Genomic DNA, 12,817 nt, shown 5'->3' with positions numbered 1-12,817 from the left:
TGAAGTTTTTCATTAAACTTTTATGCTTGAAGAATTTTTTTTTTGTTTTTTTTTTTTCTTATAAAAATTAATTTCTTTAATGAATAAATTAGAATGTTTTGAAGAAAAATTTTTAACAGCAAAAGTTTGTGGATTTCTTTTCTTTTGACTTCATAAATTTGATACACGTTTGAGAGTTTTTGAAAGGGTTTAAAATTCAAGGCAACACTGAGTTCTAGGAAATAAATTTTCGAAAACTTTTTTGAAGTCTTGCTAATGAATGGATTAAAAATTATTTTTTTGATTTAAGTCATATTCGAAAGAGGCCCTTAACTTATTACGTAGCAGTCTTAGCAAGGAGGTGAGAGAGGAAAGGAATTAAAAAGTCGGTTTTCGCATTTCGTAATAAATGAACGTCACCAAATGGACTTTGCATGAAAAATATCACATAAAATTCCTGATATTTTGACAAATCTGACTATAAGCCAGAATCAAGCTGGTCTGAGGACACAATTCTTCACTTTTTTCAACTTTCTTTCCTAGGTTTCTTAAAATCGAGGGCTAACCTTATCATTCTTAGTCTCGAACTGTCTTTAGTCATTCCCTCCGCGCGGCAATGGGCCTTCGTACGCCCCAGCCTGGAAGTAAGTAAGTAAGAAGCCTCGAAGAATTCTCTTGGAGTCTTCCTTGGTTACAAAAGTTCGTCAAAACTGAGACTTCAAGAAACTCTAGTCATGTGCCTTTTCAGATATTGCAGATGTTTCATATCTTTAAACTGAGGGTTACTTACTTACTTACTTCCTTGGCTGGGGCGCACGGGAGACCATGGCCGCGTTTAAAAACGTCTGTAGACAGCTTTATCTTTCGATAACTTCTGCCAATTCGGTATATTGAGAACTTTAGAATCTTTAAACTAACGGTTTAAGATTTTAATTAGCAAACCCTTAACAGCACAAAAATAACACCAAACAAATTGTCATGCTTGCTGTAAAATTGAGCCAAAAACAGCTGTCATGTTTCTTTCAGAAGACCCTTACGTTTGGTTGTCAACCGACGACATAACGACATCCTACCGACTGTATTGTGGTACTCAAGCTTGTAGCTAATCTAATTCCTAAAACTCATCCGAATGGACCACGATGAGCTGATTTATTTACTCATTGTCAAGTTACAAGGACGAATTATCACATTCAAATTTTCTTATTCGTCTTTGTAACTAGACACTAACTAAACTAAATCATCTAGTTGCTCACTCGAGTGAATGTTCCAAAAAAGAGAACATATCATATGAAGTTATAAAACTCAGTCGTTGCTAAGAGAAAATTGGAAGCCGTAGATGATCTAAAAAATGTTTTATGGCTTTCTTTCTTACTTCAAAGCACAAAACTAGATCTAAATTTAGTGAATATTTGAAAACCTCAACAAAACTTGTGATACAGTAAGAAATATTCAGGAGTCACTTAGCAACCAGCACTTCCAAGCACTATACTTAAAATTTATTAGTTTTAGTCAAAATAGATCTTAAATTAAAGAAGAAAACAATCAATATGTTCTTCAATTAAGCTAATTCTCGGAACAGTAATCCATCAAGAAATATTCCATCCATTTTACCCTCAAGCAACACGTATCTATTGATTTACAATAATAGAATTTTCTCCTAAAAATACGACGAAAGCACAGAAATTTTCATATAAAAATATCCAAAAAGAAGACAAACTTTGAAGCTAAAAAAAATCTAATAATCCCAAAAATGTTCATCTACTCTGATGAAATCCAATAATAACCCTTATGTATGATGTTGAGAAACTTTTTTCAAATTTATATCCAAAAATCACCCTAATACTCAACCATATAATGTTGAATAAAGTTCTTGAAAATCCCAATATTCATAAACTCAATATTCACGTTCCTTTAGACGTGTATTGACAATATTTTTCCAATAATGATGATGTAGAGCATATAGCTGCTTTTGTTGATAAAGAAAAAATTTCTCATCTCTCTTTTTCAACTATAATAATAATAATAATACATTACTAACACAAAAGAAAAGATGGAAATGGTAAAGAAATTGCGGAATGGATTTTTTCATTTTTTGAATGAATGGAAAAAAAGTTTTGGATGGGAAATTGATTTTGGTGGGTTTGGATGGGCTAAAGAGCATTTTTGGGGATGAAATTGTCAATGAAGTCGCTTGGTTGTGCAATTTTTTAGTGGGTTTGAGTGTCAGTAAGTGGTCGTTGCCAGTTTTTTAACTATAGTTCATCCCACACTGAAAGCCTTCAAACAAAAACTATAGATCTGCAGCCTTAGACGAATTATAGGGTGCAGCGTAAAATGCAAGCTTGTGATTCTCGGTTGAACTCCATTTCAACCAAAATGAACCAAAAATGTAGCTCAATTATCATTTTTGATGACTAAATTTCACGTGATCTATCAAATGAATAGCCAATCAGAAACCTTGGATTGAGTCCTAAAATCGAGTCAGAGTACTTTTAGTCACACGAATCTTGCTTTGTAATTGCATATCTAAACAAAAATACCAGAAGGGACAAGGCGTAGAAAACGCGAATAAAACTGACCCCAGACCGGTATGAATCTGGATTTCATCAAAATTTGTTAGCCAATCGTCGGATTTTTCATCATATTTAAGATTTGCGCTTTCCGAAAATGCTTTAAGTCATCAAAGCTGTTGACAAGCTGTTTTTGTCAATTTTGACTGCTAGAGTGTACCCAAGTGGATCGAAATGATTTAATAGCTCGGTACCTAATTATTATATTACTAAATGCTGCATACAGCTTTCATTTGTAGGTTTCAGGTTATAGTGTCGTCAAAAAAAGAATGTATGTGATCTTACTATGAACTACTTAGTTCAGAGGTCTGCCGTACCCTCGTTAAGCAATCACTCTAGCACAGCTCTGGATCCCAATATTCTGAATACCTATAGGTTTTTCTTGTTGACTGCCAAAAATTGAAATTTACTACAGCGTGCTTGCTAAGGCAAAAATATTCTCTGAATTATTGAAGAAAAATTCCCATTGAAACCAAAATATCTGCAGCATTATACAACAATACCTCAGTCAGCTAAGGTAAACAGCAATACAACCCATAAGCATACCTTTCCATTCCCACGACATTCTCTCACCGATAAATAAGCTCATAAGATTTCTTATTCTATTTTTTTTTTATCCTTCATTTCATCATCACATGATGCTCCGCATGTGTATTTATTTAAAATCGATATATTGATAAAGATAGTAAGGATATATCCGCACATAAAAGTGAACATCTAACATTACTTCCTTCATTTTCACAATATTCAGATACACAATTTGCACAAGTTTAAAAGGAGACTTATTTGCATACTAAATGCTATTCGATGGTTGGGTATGAACGAGTAAAATGTCAATGCTAAGGAGGATGAGATGTAGATGTAGTGAAATCATGAATGAATGAAGGAGGTTTGAGGGGATGGAAAAATATTTATTTTTTATTTATTCATTGAAGCTGCTTCATTTTCCTTTTTTGCCTTTGACAGAAACTTTCTTCTTCTTTCTTAGCTCGAATCGGAACTCCATTCGGATGCAAGAAAAGAAACGTAAAATTTTTGTTTATTTACTTTTTACTCAGAGCAGGGGTTGGCAACCTTTTGATATTGTTACACAATTAGGTTGTGATTCTCGATTGAATCCACACTAGGCATACGAGTCATAGGATTTCTCAGTGGTCCGACACTCCAAAAGTTCTATACTGTAGTTACTGTACTTGTTGAATTTATGTGAAAGCTACTGAAGGGTCCATATGGAAAGATACTGGAGTGTCTGGCGGGGCATTGGGATTTCTAACAGTTTACCATACCGAGTCTCGAGCCCAAGACCCCGACCAAGCGGTCGAAATATCGAAAGCTTCCTTCCATGGAAGCTTTGGCCTACCGCGCGTGGAGGTTGCCCACCACTGTCTTAAAATGTTCATTTTTGAGAATGATTAAATGGAGAAAAATAAATGAAATATGGAAATGATGAAAACATTATATTTCGTGCATACTCCACAGGGACCCTTTTAAATACGCCTTAAGCTCTTTCACCCTCTTCTTCTTTATGTTCATTCACTTCTTTCTTTTTCATTTATTTAGTATTAATACATTAAATTGAACGCTGATTGAAATGTTCTTTTATGGAACACGAAAACAAGTAAGTTTGAGAGGAAAAAATATTTATTAAATTTAAAAATATTGTTTTTTGAGATGTTTTTTTTTTATTCTTTCGTTATTGAGCTTGTTGGAGCTTTTGCGAACTTTATTAAAAACAGTAGTAGAGCCAGTAGAAAGATTTCGTTGTAAAAATGGACCTGAATGAGCTGTCACGGTGTGAATGAGGTCTGAATGAGCTAGCCAACACTACGCAATATTCGGGGTAAATTCAAGTCTTAAGCAAGACTGCATGATTTTAACTTAAATCATTTTAAATGGTCTGATATTCATAGTTTGTGAATTGACCGAGGTTGAGACTTGAGGATACCCTATTTTAGACTTTCGAATCATAAATTGTCGTCAAGATGGAGATCCAATTAGATTGGCGTTTTTTAAGACCAAACCTACGTGTTTAATTACATCTGCTCAAACACAAACTTGACTTAAGATTCTTCATATTGAAAAAAAGGTACACTATTGTCATTAACATTGGATGACATACCTTTAACGTGTTTTTAGCTCCATTTTATTCATTTATGTAAAAACGTATGAATTTTTTACTGCATTTTCCTTTTACATTACAATTTTAAGAAATTTCATGCATTATCGATGTAGCTTTTAGCTCATTATGTTCTGTTTTAACTTCCAGAAGTAGTCGTTTCAGGCAGGAGCAGCAATGAATCAATCGCGCTTTTTTAACAATAAAACAGCCCTAGTCAGGAGGAACTGATCATTAAGTGGCATCCCCTTACTACATCCCTGTTTTCATAAGAAATTCTTGAAGCATTTGCTATTATTAGAAATTGATTTTGAACAGAAATTAAATTGAAGAATCGAAGCAATTTGATGAGAATTTGAAATGAAATTTGATATTTTTTTATGCTAAAATGGAAATAGCAATGAAATTTTTCCATTTTCTTGCTAAACTCAGCATTGTCAGACTCTGTAGGAATCGTTATTATGTAGACAAATTTCCCCTGAAAAAATGCGTGAATTTTTTGAATTTTTCATCGATTTTTTAAGCTCAAATGTTTCCCCATCTATTGTGAATTCCCAAGTTAAAATTAGACCTGCACAGCAAGATCCAAGATACCGTACCTTTCTCAAAACTCATAATGTAAATAATAAATACCTAACAATAAGCATTAATTTAATGAAAAAATTCTCACAGCAACAATTGCTGTTGATAGAAAGATTTTCCACAAAATTTCATCACTTGAGTGTTTTCCCATCCCAAACAAACACCTACACACGGCAACAAAGTCTACCTGAGCATTCGTACATCTAATTAAAAAATCTTTGTTTGAAAACTTTTTTGGGGCAACTTCCTTCGTTAGAATTGAATTTTTTTATCTCTAAAACACAAAATTAATTCCTGCCTATGAACGAATAAGAAGTGAAAAAAAGCTCCTAAATACATATCAAATTGAAGAAGGCATTGATTATGCCTCAAAGCACTTCTTTATCTGTTCATGTTGTTCTTTCTGACAATACTTAAACACCACTAAGACTTTCATAAATTTGATGAGTTTCGTAATGAAATAGAACATTTTCTCGGATATAATTCCGTTGTCATTGTCAGTCGGTGAACGAGATAAAATGTTACTTTTCATGATTACCTTATCACTATACGTCACATCCTTAATATCGTGCGAAGAAAAAAAAATGTGATAAATTGAAATGGAAAATGTAAAAAGAGAAAAAAGAAGTAAAAGCTTTTTAAAAATCAGGAAAAGAAGAGGAATGACACCCGGTGTTTCTACATTTCATATTGATTTTTATCATGTTAAGGACATTTGGAATTTGATTTTTGGAATTTTAAATTAAAATGTTATTTTGAACTATTTTAATGTTGCAAAAGTGAGGTTGAACTAGTCTAGCTCGATGGATTTTGATGAGTAGGATCAATTAATTTGCAGCGTCCATATGCTGTGGATATCTTGCAGTTATGCTGCACTAGGACGAACACGAATTAGATCAGCGTATCGCAAATGCTTGTATCCTAGCAAAAAGCATGCATTAATCTGGTTTCTCTTCACATTTGGAGACGATAGAAAAATAGAAAGTTTTCCACTGCACTAGAAAGACTTCTGCGCTAGAAGGAAGAGACCTTTGCATCGAGAAATTTGTCCAAGCCGAGACATGATTATTGAAGAAGCAAACTTTAAAAGTTTTGATTCAAAATGCACAAAATTCATTTTTGTTTAATGCAATAAGTGAGCAAATTGGATATTTTCTAGTTAAAATGGATGTCCCTACCAGATTCCGCTTCTGAACTGAATCAAAACATTATCACATCTAGTTCTTAAACCTTATCAAAAATTTGTCAACATGCCCATGACATGCTCATTTTCTACTCATTTCTATTTTTACTCCAACCCCGCTATAAACATAAGAGAGAACGAGTATGAATTTGGCAAGACTTAATACAACATAATAATAATAATAATAACAATATTGAAAGGCAACATTGAAGATTAGGAGCTTTTTTTCGAAAAAAAGGGGGGAATTAGTTGAAATGGTGATTGTTCCATCATCGAAGCCTCCTTTACTTTATCGACACTATGGGAGGAAATTTGAAGCAGCATGCCTACACGCTTATATTTTGTTGTAAATATACATGTACGCACGCATACATGTTATCAAGACCGTGACATTACCGTACAAAAACTTCCCATGGGAGGCAAAAAAAAAAAGTTTTTCTTGCCTCATTATTTTCCCTTTTGTTGTGCGACTCGTGCTCAACACTCTCATATACAAGTCCAAAAAAGTAAAGGCAAAGAGTTTTACTCAATTTATCATTTTTTTTCTCTTTTCTTATTTTATTTTCAACGCAATTTACTTTACCACTTTGTGAAATGACTTTTTCCTTCTATTTTCTTTTCCCTTCCCCATTCTTCCTTACATTCAAGTCATAAAGCATTTGCTTATTTTATTTTTTTTTCTTTTCTATTGTTGCGCTTTATCAGCATAATTGCTTCATCTCACTCAGTGAGATTAAGTATACTACAAAAAAAAAATATAAAATAAATAGCAAAAGCAAGCACTAAACAGGCATGGGGAAATCAACGTCATAATGTCGGGGTAACAATAGTTGATTGTTATCGCTTTTCTCATGCTGTAGTGAATTGAGATGTAATCATAGTTCAGAAGTCATAGTGATAAGTTGAGGAACTTGTGGCTCCAAAATGTCGAAGATTGTTTGCTGTTTGGGTCGAATAACACATATTGGTAAATTGATCCGGATATCCGGCATATGGTCAGCGTGACTATGACTAGGTTCCGGATTCGGTTTGAATCCTGCATTATGTCAGAGTCATGTTGGTTTGGGGCTGGATTTTTGGAAGATTCACCAACTTGTAGTATTCTGGTGCATTGTTTGAGCTTAAATGAAGCCCTTGGATGTCAAGAGCTAGACTGCTCTATTCTGTATGACAGAGGAATTAAGCCCCAATTTAATGGAGGTCCCAACAGCTCACGGGATTACAGTGTGATCAACGATGCAAAAGTGCTGGGAATTAGAAAATGACAGAAGTAATCTAAAGACAGATCTAGCTCTAAATAAGGCAATGGGCCCTCGTGCGTCTTCGCCAAGGAATTAAGATACTTTCGGGAGGTAATGGTGCAAAGTAACAGCAGTAAATAACAGCTGGATAGTCTTCAGCTGAAGTTAATATATTCAATTGAATCCAAAATTGACAACAGATGCTTAAGTCATTCCAAACATCTATTAAGCTTTAAACTCAATTTTCTAGAACCAATTTAAGTTTCCCTAAAAAGCACACACCAGTCTCATTCCTGTCATACATTCAATAATCATACTCAAACTCATCAACTAGCCTCCTGCATACAACGGTTGCTTTCCGTTTTTTATTTTCCGTCCTGAAAAGCTCAACGACAGGAAATTCATTTTACGATCCAGAATCAGCTAATGGATGTAAATATGAATTTTCATTCCCAAAAGCGCCGTTCAGCCATCAGGAAATTCAAAACAAAAAGTAAAAATCCTTCAATATGAAAAATGAGAAATTTCCGTTCAAAAAAAAAGTGAACGGATTGTGTTTTTTGATCCATTTTGTGCCATGTTCTTAAAACTTTCGTCAACAATGTCTGAAGGACTTTCATTGAAAACTTTTTTATTAGGCTCTATTCATCGTTTTTGTAGCCCTGTAAATTAGACATTGCAGACAAAAAAAGGCGAATTCATTTCTCAAGGGTCAAAATTATTTTCAATTCCTTCATCATTCCTCTTTTGTATAATGTTGGATTGAAAGTTTCTATGAATGAATGAATGAAACTTATGGCAATGCTGGGTGGAGGAGGGGATTGAAAGAAAACTATTCGTGATCTGAATCATTTTGAGCTTATTACTTTTGTGGATCATTTCCCATTCTTCTGTGCTAGCTTAATCTCAATTCTCTCTTTTTGTTGTTGCTTCTTATTCTTTTTTCTGTATTTTTGAGACAACTACTAAGTAACTATCTTAACTCTCGCAATACCCTCCCACCTCCCATCTCGACTTCCTACTACCAACTATTGAACATTCTGTACTCGTTTGAAATTGTTCAATTTCTATTGCCAGATAAACTTTTTTGTTATAAAAAATTGTTTTAGTGTGCAGTAATGTGCAATTGAAAGTTTCCATAATTGATTCCGTTTTTTTTCTTATTCGTCTACGACTTCTGTTTCTGTTTTTCTATTTTTTTTGATTAAGGAAATCATTGCCTTTTATTGCTGAACGTAAATTTGTTCATTATACTCAATTGCAGGATGCAAATTTACTCAGGCATGCTTAATGATACATTTATGTTAAAATTGAATTGAATTCAATGAATGGAAAAATTGATGCAGTTTTCAAATGCAGTCATTTAGGATGAAGAAAAGAGTCAATCTTAAAAGTCAATAGATGGCTGATTAAGGTTTTGAAGTTGTCGAAAACACTAAAAAACAAAGAAAATGCTTTCATGTTACAGTAATAACAGTACTATACCTAAAAGAGTTTCCATTGTCTGTTAGGACGAATTGTAAATTTAATAGTAAACTTAGTCAAATGGCATTACTTACTTACTTACTTCCTTGCTTGGGCCGCACGAGGGCCCATTGCCGCGCGTAGGGAATGTCTGAAGACTATCCTTCGAAACCATCTGCCAGTTCAGGATATCAAGGACTCTAGCGTCCATTTCAACAAATGCAATCCAGGAATCTTTCGGTCTTCCTCACGATCTCTTGCCATCCACAAAGTCTCAAGTAGTTACCTTAAGGACTGGGCGTCACTTGGCCTTCTGTATATAAGACCTGCCTATCTCAAGCGATTCGCTCAAGTCAAATGCCATTAGTTACTTAAATGCTAGATAGTTGTCTCATAATGCGCCTCCATCTGGTCTTACGAAGTACTTTTATCCAGAATAACAGAGCTTAGAAGTGGTTCGGTTATTCTGGATTATCTATAACTGTAGGTCTGAATTGTGTGGTTTGGATTGCAATGTCTAAAGTTCAATAATGCCAAAATTTGGCTTCTGGTCAGCTTGACATTAACTTAATGCTTGTTTCGAATTAAATCCGACACCATGCCAGTATCACGCCGACCTGGAGACAGTTTTTGGATCTATTATTCGACTGATGCTTTTCTGAGGTCTTCAACTAATATTATAAAGCAATTAGCATCTGGAATGTGCAAAAATTTTAAAATTTTCATATTAAAATGAACCAACAAATTGCTGTTAGACCCATGTGTTGAAAATTAAAACCATCCTAATCCCAACTAATGGATAGGCATCAAAAATTCAATTTCACCCAAAAAAAACAATGACTTTCCTCCAAGGATTATCCTTAATTAAAATAAAATACAATAAAATGTGTTACACATGACATTTTCTCAGTAATATGAAATTATAATTACAGCATTATGTACACATGTGTCTAACCCACATCAATTCTCAGAAGAGGAGGTCTAGATCTGACATAAACATTTTTTTGTTCTGCACCTCAAATAAAGGAAGTTCCATCAATCTACAGTATAAATTTTATTACAGAATAGTATAAAGTTTTACAGCACTTTTTATGATTTACATGCATACATCCAGCTTGACCTGCATAAAAGAAGAAGATCATAGATGACTATTTAATTTCATTAAGTCAGCTATTCGCTCTTTCCGGATGAATGAAAAGCATTTTCAATAATTCATGAGATGTTTATAGCATGAAATAATCTTTCTTCTTTTTCTATGGCCATTTCCAATATTTTATATATGTACATAGTCTTCTGTGGGTACATATTTTGGCAATAACATTATGCATCCACTATATGATTATATACAGACGATAACATTCAAAAAAGGATCTTATTTTTTGATAATAATAAATTTTTATGTACAGAAAATTCAATGAGATGAGAAAGCTTTCATGTCTCTTTTAATACTCAAATGAGAGGGTTGAATTTATGTCTCATTGGAACATTTTTTTGACTTCCTGATGGAGATGTGTGGTTGTTAGGTGAGGTTGGCAATACTATGACTCTCAATGAGTAACCAGAGTGTGACAGTCTGCTCTCCTATCCCGAGTGGGACAGGCTGTTTTCTTGTTCCGAATGGGGCAGGTTGAAATTGGAATATCGAACTTCTAGGTACATGTAAGCTTGACATTGTATGGCATGGTACCCGAACTGCATAACGTGTTCGTTAGGGCATTGTTGCATCGCCATATTAATGATAAGACACAAAATTGCTTGACGGCACCGTTCCGACTGATCTCGATCCATTTTTTAGGCGAACATGCAGTTCACCTCATTGTGTCGCTGGGATTACATAAATTTCAAGTTTATCACAAGACCAACGGTCGACTATCGCAGTATGTCCCTCTCAAGACACTAATTGACACCTAAACATGAATTTTAAGCTTCACGTCATTTACAAAAATCCCCCAAGTCATGTCATAAATGTGAATTTAAATATTGACAGCCGTTTTCATCCGTTCCTCGTCGTTTCTTTCTTTTATAATCATTTTACAAGCTTTTCATATTCACACCAAATTTTCAATTTGGGTGAATATATTGCTTTTGGTATTTTGAAATTTCAGTTTTTTTAATTTCCTGCATCAGACTTACAGAATTGACCAATATTTCCAATGGTGGAAAGTCTGTGCCTGAAAATACCAATCCAACAGTGAAAACCGCATCTTGATTGGTGCTTCCTGTGCCGAGAAATCGCAAAAAAACACTTTCTGTTATTTAGTTAGTTAGTTAGTTAGTTAGTTAGTTAGTTAGTTAGTTAATCAGCACGATATCTCTCTTCAAACTCAATACTAAGACTTCGGGTTTTTTGCTTCTGGTAGGGAATGGGTATGGCAAGAACTGTATTGTTTTTGGAGCCATAAGATGCTTCTAGTGAGGCACAAGATGTAAAAAACTGTCTTTTTTTGGGCCAAATTATAGCCGATTATTGCAAAATACATTTTTGTAAACAAACAAAAAAATAAATTGAACTGAATTTTACTGGATCTCATTTTAATGGTCTAGAAGTGAACTGGATCCGACTGGATCTTGTTTTTATGTGCCTGGAAGTTATATGGATCCTACTGGATCTAATTTTGATAGTCTGGAAGTGAACTGGATCCTACTGGATCTTATTTTTATGGGTCTAGAAGTTATATGGATCCTACTGGATCTCATTTTGATAGTCTGGAAGTGAACTGGATCCTACTGGATCTTATTTTTATGGGTCTGGAAGTTATATGGATCCTACTGGATCTCATTTTGATAGTCTGGGAGTGAACTAGATCCTACTGGATCTTATTTTTATGGGTCTAGAAGTTATATGGATCCTACTGGATCTCATTTTGATAGTCTGAAAGTGAACTGGATCCTACTGGATCTTATTTTTATGGGTCTAGAAGTTATATGGATCCTACTGGATCTCATTTTGATAGTCTGGAAGTGAACTGGATCCTACTGGATCTTATTTTTATGGGTTTGGAAGTTATATGGATCCTACTGGATCTCATTTTGATAGTCTGGAAGTGAACTGGATCCTACTGGATCTTATTTTTATGGGTCTAGAAGTTATATGGATCCTACTGGATCTCATTTTGATAGTCTGGAAGTGAACTGGATCCTACTGGATCTTATTTTTATGGGTTTGGAAGTTATATGGATCCTACTGGATCTCATTTTGATAATCTGGAAGTGAACTGGATCCTACTGGATCTTATTTTTATGGGTCTAGAAATATATGGATCCTACTGGATCTCATTTTGATAGTCTGGAAGTGAACTGGATCCTACTGGATCTTATTTTTATGGGTCTAGAAGTTATATGGATCCTACTGGATCTCATTTTGATAGTCTGGAAGTGAACTGGATCCGACTGGATCTTATTTTTATGGGTCTAGAAGTTATATGAATCCTACTGGATCTCATTTTGATAGTCTGGAAGTGAACTGGATCCTACTGGATCTTATTTTTATGGGTCTAGAAGTTATATGGATCCTACTGGATCTCATTTTGATAGTCTGGAAGTGAACTGGATCCTACTGGATCTTATTTTTATGGGTCTAGAAGTTATATGGATCCTACTGGATCTCATTTTGATAGTCTGGAAGTGAACTGGATCCGACTGGATCTTATTTTTATGGGTCTAGAAGTTATATGGATCCTAC

The sequence above is a fragment of the Chironomus tepperi genome, unplaced genomic scaffold, assembly GCF_022539635.2.
Source record: "Chironomus tepperi strain 1889 unplaced genomic scaffold, CSIRO-AGI_Ctep_v1 contig_284, whole genome shotgun sequence".
NCBI classification, from domain to species: domain Eukaryota; kingdom Metazoa; phylum Arthropoda; class Insecta; order Diptera; family Chironomidae; genus Chironomus; species Chironomus tepperi.
The sequence above is the reverse complement of the archived record's forward strand: the minus strand, read 5'-3'. Positions refer to the sequence as shown.